This window comes from Tachysurus fulvidraco, chromosome 4 (assembly GCF_022655615.1).
Source record: "Tachysurus fulvidraco isolate hzauxx_2018 chromosome 4, HZAU_PFXX_2.0, whole genome shotgun sequence".
In the NCBI taxonomy this organism is placed as follows: domain Eukaryota; kingdom Metazoa; phylum Chordata; class Actinopteri; order Siluriformes; family Bagridae; genus Tachysurus; species Tachysurus fulvidraco.
Genome location: NC_062521.1, coordinates 26,001,274 through 26,011,809, shown reverse-complemented (window position 1 = coordinate 26,011,809; position 10,536 = coordinate 26,001,274).

Below are 10,536 nucleotides of genomic sequence, written 5' to 3'. Positions count from 1 at the left end.
TTTGATTCTTTTTTATTCTGATTCCAATTTGGTTTTAATTATTATTTTTTATAATAATTGTGATTATTATTTTGCTTCTGGATTTAAGTTCAGTTCAAATCCTGGTTCTGGTTTTGATTCTGGTTTCTTATTATAATTCTGGTTCTGCTATTGATTCTGGTCTTGATTGTGATCGTGATTCAGGCTATGGTTCAGATTCAGAGTCTGCCTTTGATTCTGATTTAGTTTTTTTCATTTGTCTAGATATCATGTCTAATTTGTCTAGATGTCATATCTAATAGATTCAGTTTACTAGGCTGCGATACCCTTTTTTTAAAAAATGTATACACATGATACACGAGTGAAATGTGTTTTTCTTTTCACGTGAAACCAAAATTCACTTCCTCTTGCACCCTGTTGCTCTTTCTACAAGATTCCATGGTGTTAGGTGATGTTTAAACAGCCAAACGATCATCATAAAGTAAAGTTCTTCTCAGAGAAAGAGAGTTGACGAGAAAAAGATTTCATGCACAATGGCATTTGTAATGAATTGCTGATGCTCATCAAAGTAAGAGCTCTAACAGACTGAGGCATTTTTGGTTTAATGCTTCCATGGTGCCAGAACATCGATTTAAAAGTATTCATCATAATAATAAGCAAATATGCATGCATTAAAAGAGGCCACATGAGCTGTCATTGACATTTTGAAGGAAAACAGATGCATGCAGGTTTTAGAGCAATCAAGATATTTGAAACAGACATTTGTGGTGTGGAAGCGTAAAAAAAAGGCCTCAAACTTCACACAGCCTATCACCATGTTATCTGTTCATTATGCCAGTTCTCTCTCTCTCTCTCTCTCTCTCTCTCTCTCTCTCTCTCTCTCTCTCTCTCTCTCTCTTTCTATTTTCTGAGGAATGTTTACATCATATTTCCAGTTCCATGAAAAAACTATTAAAACATTTCTTCACCAACTAATAATATGTGCAAGTTTATAAGGGTGTGTGAAGCATATGTAGAAATCTGCCCCCCACCCGCTGCCCTTTAGAACAATGCAAGACATAAAAATCCCATCTCAGTCTTGTAAAGCTGTTCATACTGTACGGTTATACAGGCCAAGTCATGTACAAAAAAAATAAAAAATGGAAGAAAGCAATTGAGAAAGACGGAGAGGTAAAAAACATCCAGAAACACAGGTTCACAACAAAATAATTTTTCCCCTTATGGGCTATACTGTAGGCATTCACAGATGTTTCACTTAGCCTTAGCGGCGTTTGGCCTCTCGATAAGTGCTGTAAGTCCTGACTGCATTCCCTCTCATTGTACTATGGAAGGGAGAGGGAGGGAGAGAGAGAGAGAGAGAGAGAGAGAGAGAGAGAGAGAGAGAGAGAGAGAGAGAGAGAGAGAGAGATGAAGAGGGTAGGTTGTTTACCTCCCCCACCCAATCCCATTCCTTCTCCATTCTCCCAGTTAGCTGCTTGAGGGAGTTTGGTAGGTGGGTGGGATGGAAGGAGAAGGAGGGAGGGAGGAAGGGTGGGGGGTTGGGGGTGTTGGGGTGGGGGCTCAATTGCGAAGGGTCCAGCTTGGAGCTCGAGGCAGCACAGAGGGTCACAGAATGGAGCTGCGTGTCTGGGCCTCCCGAAATCCTGAATCCTCCAAGTGGGTGGTCTCCTCTCCTCTTCTCTCTTCTCCTCTTCTATCCTCTCCCTTTCTTTCTCTCTTCACCTAACACCTCCAAGTAGAGTGATTAGCTCATCTACTCTCTCTCTCCATAGTTAACGGCAGCGCCACCGCTCTAACGTGGCTGGCAGTGGAACTGGCACCTCTCGCTCTCTCACTTGTGTTAAACAACCTGCTGAATGGGTGGCAGTGAGCGCTAATCCTGCCACTGATTATATCTGGCATGAAGATATAAACAGTAATAAAAGAGTGCACAGCCTCGCGCGCGCACGCGCACACACACACACACACACACACACACACACACACACACACACACACACACACACACACACACACACACACACACACACACACAATCACACACACCCAGGGCCTAATATGTAATACTGTTCCACTTGTGAACTTATTATATGCTAAGAAATAAAAGGAAAGTACTTTTTCTTGCCCGTATTAGTGTCAGTGAAGCTTTAAAGATGTATCCTTAAGGTACATTTAATAACTTTAAAAGGCATGCTATATTCACAAGTGTGATGGTATGATGCCAACCGTAAACTGGCACCATTTCTGGTACCTTTATCTCTGTGGAACGTATTTAAGATATGATCATTGATTTGATCTAGAAAAATAAAAATGATCTCTCTCTCTCTCTCTCTCTCTCTCTCTCTCTCTCTCTCTCTCTCTCTCTCTCTCTCTCTCTCTCTCTCTTTCTCTCTCTCTCATTCTTTCTCTCTCTCATATATTAATCAGGATAATATTTGGGAAAATCAAAAACACAATCCTCAAATTTTGTATTTTTGTATTTTTTTGTTTTTAAATGTTCCTGGTGCCCTTAAAGGTGAATGTTTTCTCTTATTTTCTTGTGCATTTGTATCTGCAAAACTTTAGATAGGAAGAAAGACAAAAGCTACAACATTCGATCACAACGTACTCAACATGCATTTTTATCTAAAAAAAATAAAAAATTAAAAATTAAAAAAAAAATATATATATATAAAGGTACAAAATATGTCTCCTCGACGGCACCGCTCTAGTCAGGAAGACAGGATCATTGTGTGTTAAGCTTATTAGGACACTAAACCTTATACAGGCTTCACAGGCTTACTGTATGCTCTTGTTTTTACTTACATACACTGACACCTTGTGGCTAGAATGTGTGATTCCTAAAGCCCTTGTGTTTCTTCACAAATTTACCACACAACCTGTGGGTAACTAGTGCATTCTGATACTTAGTTAAATTGATGACAGTTAAATTGACATCCCATCGACACAGTGATTTGACAAACTGACAAACTTCTGCTTGACTATGATCAACCTGTCTCCTTTATTATATTTACTCTGGTTTCCCTTCCACAGGGCTCTCAAGTTTTGAAGACAGGCAAGCGTGACAACTCCACACACACACACACACACACACACACACACACACACACACACACACACACACACACACACACACAAAAAAAAAAAAATCAATAATGGGGGGTTCACTGGTGAGGATCACTGACCGCAATTTAACCAAATACAAAGTAATTGTTTAATTTACATTTATTAGTGTGTGTGTGTGTGTGTGTGTGTGTGTGTGTGTGTGTGTGTGTGTGTGTGTGTGTGTACCTTTTTGTACACCTTTTATCATTTGTAATGTTGCTCCCATTTAAAACAGTTCAGCTCAAGCCCAGCCATTTTTAGGGTCATGATTGAGGACAATGTCCTGTCCAGAGACAAGCTGTTTCGTGTTGAGGATTTGTTCAAACCGACCATCGAAAATACTCTCTCTAATGAATATGTTGTTGTTTTTCTCATTGGTTTTTACGTTAAATCTTACCCAGATACAACAGTGCTATTTCCTGATTGGCTGATAAGTGTCAGACTCGACTAAGAGCTCCAGGGGAGTCGTGCTTGATCCCTGCCCGGGTTCCATAGAGACAGCGATGTGGACTGATACATTTTGGGTGCTGCGGCATATTAAATATATGATACATAGTCAAAAAGTTTTTCTGCATGAGAAATTTTAGAGAAATTTTAAGTCCTTAGCTCTGTGCTGTCTTATCAAGTCAAGTCAAGAAGCTTTTATAATTTCAACTATATATAGCTGTTGCAGTACACAGTGACAAAGCTTCTCCAGGATCATCATGCTACATAAACAAAGACAGAGCTAAGGACTTAAGTAAGTTAGTCCTAGTCACTTAAAGTGCATCTGTGCAGCCTGGTGCAAACAGTGCAAGACAAGACAAACAAGACAGTGTAGGACAAAATACAGTGCAAACAAATACACGAAAACAGCGCCGACCAGTGTAAATAGTGTATGTCCAATCAATATTGCGTGTGCAGAAATACTGGAATGAACACATTAGTATTGTCTTATGTAGATCTGTGTTGTTGTTTTTTTTGTACCACCAGGGTCCTAGAGAAACGTTTCATTTCACTATGGACTGCATCAGCTATATACGGTTTAAATGACAATAAAATTGTCTTGACTTGACATAACATGAACTATAGATTTTCAAACTGAGATGTGGTTCAAATCAAATCAAATCAAAGTTTATTTATAGAGCACCTTTTTAAAACAGCAGGTGTTCTCCAAAGTGCTGTACAAACAATATAAAATAAACAATAGAACTAAAAAGCATAAAATAATAATAATAATAATAATAATAATAATAATAATAATAATAATAATAATAATAATAATAATAATAAATAAAAAACTAAATAAAAGTAATAAAAATGCAATAAATACAATAATAATTAGTAAAACACACTAAAAAGAACTCCTAACAGGTAACTCTCATACTGCGTTGTATGCTGCACCATACAAATATGTTTAGAGTGGTTAGAGGTAGAGGTGGTAGAGAGGTTAGAGTGTTTTTCGAAAGATTATTTTCTAAAGAAAAAAGGAGATTAACATGACTAATCTGATTTAATTTACTTGTCCTGGTGTGTGTTGATTCAAAGTAACGATCCAGTTTGGATGTGATATAAGCCTTTAGAGTTACATCTCCTGACTTAAGCTACATAGTGACATACAAGCCAAGTCCTCTGATGTCATACACTGAACAGCTATAACATGAAAACCACACAAACAGGTGAAGTGAATAACATTGCTTTTCTCATCACGGAGGTGGGAGGTCAAATGGTCGGATTGATGTATAAGGCAGCAAGTTAATAGTGATAAAGTTGAAGTGTTGACGTTGAGCTGTTGGAAGCAGGGCAAGCATAAATGATCAACTTGACAAGGGATAAATTGTGATGGCTACATGAATGAGTCAGAGCATCCTCAAAACAGTAGGACTTGTGCAACTGCATGGGCAGCCCATGACCCATGGAACTGCTCTGGATAGAACTACTTGGAGACTATTACACCATCTTTGAACTGCCATTGTGTTGGTCAGCTTTGTGTTAAGACTTAGTGTTAAGACTCTAATGAACTCAGAAATGATCCTGATATACAGTATTAGTTCCTCAGAGGCTCTTGGTTGCACAATTCCATTCTATTACAAACAGTTGTAGAAAGGACAGTATTTACATTATTACCTGTCCAGTGTCACGCAAATAAGGATGAGGTTAATTTTTGGATGAGTCTTTTTCCTGTTGTGATACGTAACACGCTGTATGCGTACACCTGAAATGACATATGTTGTAGGTGATACGTGGATCTGTGCTGACTAAACATAGTTCATAACTAAACTACATGTCATCTGATAATACATCATGGTGACAACGGTACATCTGTGGTAGTCTAGTTAATATGAACCACTACTTTAAACCAGAGTACATTAAAGGGATAAAATAGCACGGCATCTTCCAATGATGAACTGATCCGATCCTGATCTGAGTGAAGCAATGGCTATATTTAACCAAAAATTTTATCTGTATTTGAAAGATGAAGAAATAACAGGTGTAGAGAAACAAGAGAATAAGGATTGAAAACGACTCAATGAAAGTGGGCTCTGTGATGCAGACAAGGGAAAGCCTGACACCTTGTGGACAATTAAGGTTAAATGTAAACTTCAGAATCCACAGGCTTCACCTAATGCAGAGCAGAAAAAACCAAATGAAAACATAGATGATTTTGTGACTAGACACAGAACTTGAGCACTGAAATGCAAATACACAGATGATGAGCTTAATGAAGGGTTAGCTGAGCTTATCATTGCCAGCACAGTAAGCCTAAAGGCTACCCCATTGCTGATATACTAGCAGAAGGAAGGAAGTATGAAGCCTTAGCAGCTGTAAATGAACAGATACAGCAGCTTAGCCTGTCACACATTGAAAATGTCCATGCTGAAGGAAGAGGATGAACATGTCAAAACGGTGATACAAATCACAAGCCAAAGCAATGCCCTGCATACACTGATGTATGCACATTGTGTGGTAACAGAGGTCATTGGCAAGATGCTGTAAAAAGATCAGATGAAAGAGGAAGCCATCCAGTCAGCACAGAAAAAGCAAGTCATAAACATGCTACAGATACCAAGGCCATTCCAACCAGAGAAAACACTACAAACATAAAGAAGTGCCCAGCATTAAAGGCAGGGTCTCCGATTTTTGAGAAATGCTTCAGAAAACTGAGTCGGGCCAATTAATAAACAAAAATCCAAACAAACGTGTAGCCAATGAGCAGAAAGGGGCAGGACTTGTCAATATGTGGCAGAGAGAGTGTTCAGTGCGCATGTGTGACATTAGCAGAAAGCGGTTTTAACATTGACATGGAGGATAAAAACAAAGAAAGAAAGCAAGAAAAGGCTTATGATAAGGCAAGAAGTAGGACATGTTAATACGGGATCAGCTTTCCAGCGCTGGAGAGAACTGAAGGAGCAGGAAGTTGGCACATATTCACAGATTGGAGTTTCCCAAGTCAATAACCCCTGAGCTAAACGCTGTTACTACACAAATAACACCTCTTTTCTATCGTAGTAATGTAGAGACGCAGCTACAACCGCGTTTTGTGTAGTAAACGTTACTCATCTATCGAGAAGGAAAAAAGCGCCTCGGCGTCTTAAGTTGAATTTCCCGAGTCAGTAACTCCTGAGCTAAACACTGTTACTACACAAAACGCGGTTGTAGCTGCGTCTCTACATTACTACGCTGAGGCGCTTTTTTCCTTCTCGATAGATGAGTAACATTGGTTTTGCTTTGTTACACAGAACTAATATATGCATTTGTCCTTTACATGATTATGCTTGTGTGTCATTTTTGCTTGTTTGTTTACCTGCAATCGTATTGTTCTTCCCTTCAGCTATGGTAAAGACACATTTCTTTCCATTAGTCGCCTGGGTTACTTATGTATGTGTGGGCGGAGCTATCAATACAGGGGTGGTATGGAATAAAAACACTGTCAATAATAATCGTACGTAATTCAAAGCATTTGTGTGTAAATTTTTTGGAGTTGGATCCCAAAATCTACGGCCACGACAGTTTACAGATACGAGATTTTGCGTGTTTGTTCAAATACAACTCCAAAATGTACGACTATGACAGTTTACACACACAACGCTTGTTTTCACAACACCTCTTTTTCACACATGAAAACAGTCTGAGAAACAACTGTCAAAAATACGTCATCACGTTCACAGGCATTACTATCCGAGGGAATCGATTCCACGAAGCGTGCGTGCGCCTCGCCCTCTTTTAAATGACTGGCACTGAAATGGCGGATCAGCAGCCAAGCGCTCACTCATCGTCTCAGGTAAGTTGGTTTTTCCTTTCAAATTCGGACATGTTTAAGGGTTATTTATCACTAATAACAGAGAGGAGTAATATTACAGATATAGGTTAACTATAGTAAGTAAGATTAGCTCTCAGAGTAAGGTTACATTAGGTGCTTAAAGAATACAGCTGTTTAGGAGGTCATCACTGCAGTCTGTAGCGTGATGAGATAGGCCTACATAAGACACACACACACACACACACACACACACACACACACACACACACACACACACACACACACACACCTCACACCTAGCCATTTCCTGCTGCACTGACTGCCCATTTGATTTGGACCTTCTTTCTTGTGCTGACTGTCCACTGATATTGGACTGCTTCCCCATTTTCTGTTGTCCAACACTTAAGGTGTTGGTCAACATCAACACCAGATTCTGGGCTGAGTGCAAGATGTCACCTAATGGAACCTGATAAACAATAAAATATGACTTTAGCACTTAAGCAGTGAACACATATTGCATGACCTGTGTATTCCAGTGCATGTACACAGCTGTTAGTAAGTTAACACTTAAAATTGCTAATTCTTTTATGTAGGCCTATCTCATCACGCTACAGACTGCAGTGATGACCTCCTAAACATCTGAATTCTTTAAGCACCTAATGTAACCTTACTCTGAGAGCTAATCTTACTTACTATAGTTAACCTATCTCTGTAATATTACTCCTCTCTGTTATTAGTGATAACTAACCCTTAAACATGTCAGAATTTGGAAGGAAAAACCAACTTACCTGAGACGATGAGCAGTGTTGTAATGTAACGGAGTAAAAATACTGTGTTACTGTACTTAAGTAGAAATTTCTCGTATCTGTACTTTACTTCGCTATTTAAATTTATGTCAACTTTCACTTTTACTCCACTACATTTCCTAGACAAAATGTATACTTTTACTCCGTTATATTTACACTAAGCATCTTCGTTACTTGTTACTACAAAATAAAATCAGAAGAAATGTGTGCGACTGCAATAAGTGAGGTTTGGTGAATCACTGCTCCTAGATTGCATTACGCTCCGCACGCTGTACGGAGAAGCACAGGTACGCGCAGCGTGCACGCGCAGTCAGAGCTGGAGGCGTTTATAACATTAATCTGAAAGCTGCAAATACAGCAACCAAAAGCAGTGAAATTTCACTATTCTTATGACCAGAGTTGTAGCACAAACAAAGTATTAATGCAAACAATCCATACAATACTAAATAAAAATAATATTTATTGATTTGGTCTTTGTGAATATTTTTATATTAATGACTGCATTCATCGGACACACTGTTTGTAGAGAATGCACACATACATGAACTGATTTGATTCAAGACTGGCATCATTACATCATGCATAAACTTTTGGTGTCCACTTTTGCCATTTAATAATACCATAACTTTTAAATTCTCACTGAGGGCTAAAATCCCTAGAGATGAAACCCTAGAACTGCCCCTGCTCTTATGCCTACCGAAAAACACTGAAATTTTACTTTTTACTTTTACTTCAAATACTTAAGTACATTAAATATCAGAAAATGACTTTTGATACTTAAGTACAGTAAATATCAGATACTTTAAGACTTTTACTTGAGTAATATTCTAAAAGGTGACTTTCACTTCTACCAAAGTCTTTTTCTAGTACGATACTTGTACTTTTACTCAAGTATTGCTTTCTAATACTTTATACAGTACAACACTGACGATGAGTGAGCGCTTGGCTGCTGATCCGCCATTTTGGCACCGGTGGTTTAAAAGAGGGCGAGGCGTATGCGCACTTCGTGTAATCGATTCATCTTCCCTCGGATAGTAATGCCTGTGAACGTGATGACGTATTTTTGACAGTTGTTTCGCAGACCGTTTTCGTGTGTGAAAAAGAGGTGTTGTGAAAACAGGCGTTATGTGTGTAAACTGTCATAGTCGTACATTTTGGAGTTGTATTTGAACAAACACGCAAAATCTCGTATCTGTAAACTGTCGTGGCCGTATCTTTTGGGATCCAACTCCGCAAAATTAAAATTTACACACAAATTCTTTGAATTACGTACGATTATTATTGACAGTGTTTTTATTCCATAGGGTGGGACCCATTTGGGTTAGGGGCGTGTATGTTTTGGTGATTTTATATGTCGACATTGCAAAATATCTGCACAGCATCCATGTAAAACCTTCCAGAGATGAGCCTTAAACAACTCTGATTGTCAAACCACCTTATCTGAAAGGACATGGATACTCGCTTTGCCTAAAAATTGATACTGGGGCATCAGGAAATACACTGCGACTGTGTACATTTAATGAAACAGATGTACTATACAGTATAGTGCAATGCCACAGAGCATGGAACATTTAAAGCCATCATCCAATCTAAAACTGATGTCATACACTGGTGATGAGATTCCCTGCATTGGAACCATCAACATGCCGTGCCAGTACAAAGAGTCCAAATGGATAGATGTAACGTGTAATCTTGGTGACATACCTGGACCTGCTGTAGTTGGATTACCCACAAGTGGGCTCCTTAACCTTGTGACTGTAGTTGGTTGACAAAGAAAATAAAGGACATGTGAAAAAACAAATAAAAGTAAACACCCAGCTATACATTAAAAGCATCAGTGACCTACAGGAAAAATACCCAGGCCAATTTGACAAAATTGGCACATCAAAACTCATAATGAAGGAAGGTGCATGTTCATTGACCCGCCATGTAAATGCAGTATCCACATCAAGGACAAACTACAAAATAAGGTAAACAAACTTGCCAAGTTTGGGAGTCCCGCAAAAAGTAGAAGAGCACACAGACTGTGTTCTTGCCCTCATAAAATTCCAACCGTGGAAGATCTAAACACAAAATTTGCAATTGCTAGTGTTCAGCAATTAGATGCAAATGCTGGGTACTGCTCAGTACATCTTGATTAAGAATCACAAATTCTAACTACGTTCCTTACTCCATTTGGCAGATACTGCTGGAAACGCTAACTCTTTAGACCAAGTGTTTCCAAAGATTTGTTCCAAGCCAAAATGGATCAAATACTTGATTGTCTTCATGGTGTAATCAGCTTGAAGACACTGAATTTGCAGTATGTGGTGCTGACAAAGAGGACCACAACAGGAAATTGATAAACCTAATGGAAAGAGCTTTTTAACAGTGACAAATGCACTATCAAGCAGCAGCGCATATCCT